Source organism: Chrysochloris asiatica, unplaced genomic scaffold, assembly GCF_000296735.1.
Source record: "Chrysochloris asiatica unplaced genomic scaffold, ChrAsi1.0 scaffold00168, whole genome shotgun sequence".
NCBI lineage: Eukaryota > Metazoa > Chordata > Mammalia > Afrosoricida > Chrysochloridae > Chrysochloris > Chrysochloris asiatica.
Genome location: NW_006408686.1, coordinates 6123636 through 6124272, shown reverse-complemented (window position 1 = coordinate 6124272; position 637 = coordinate 6123636). Strand labels below are relative to the sequence as shown.

General features: G+C 59.7%; 1 protein-coding gene across 1 annotated transcript in view; it reads right to left on the bottom strand.

Moving 5' to 3' along the window:
• HNRNPL (heterogeneous nuclear ribonucleoprotein L) overlaps positions 1-206 on the bottom strand; it is a 24255-nt gene extending 24049 nt beyond the window's left edge. Inside the window, exon 1 of the mRNA XM_006871450.1 lies at positions 171-206. The gene's annotated coding sequence lies outside the window, so the exon portion shown is untranslated. The remainder of the gene's footprint in view (positions 1-170) is intronic.
• Between the last annotated feature and the right edge of the window lie 431 nt (positions 207-637).

Sequence of the window (637 nt, the reverse complement as noted above, 5' to 3'; positions counted from 1 at the left end):
TCCGCCCTCCCGTGCGCGCCCACAGCGGGCGACCGGCCGGCAGCGCTCCCTGCACCCCCACGCCGCGCCCCGCCCCCACCCCCTCCGCTCTGGCGGTGGCTGCGGGCCACGGGTGGCACCTCACCCCAAATCCCCGCGCCCCTCCACGACCTTTTGCCCCCAGCCCCTACCAGCTCGGCGGCGAGCTTGGCCGGCCGTCCCGGATCGAAAAGGGAGCAGACACTGGGAAGTTTTGGGGGAGGGAGGGGCGGGCCTTAAAGGGACCACGACCTCTTTTCAGCCCAGAGAAAAAAGTGTGTGTGGTTTGAGGGAGCGGGAGGGGTGGGGTAGGGGACGACCGAAAGTTGCTCCAGGACAGGATTGAATGGAGGAAACAAAAATGCTTAGAAGACAATAGGGTTTGTGCTCCCTTGTCCTCCCAAACTCACCCTTTCGCCTGTCAAACAGAAAGTTTTGTAGTTGTTTAGAATTCAAGCGTTCTTTGATCTCCTCGGGTAGCCAAGTGTTCTGGGAGTAAGAGTTGGGATGGACATAGCACGTCTGCCTTTGGAGCCCCACAGCGTGTAATGACACAGCAGGGTTTGTCTATTGTCACAGCTGACTCCTGTTATGTGGTTGCTAAGAAGTGCCATCGAGT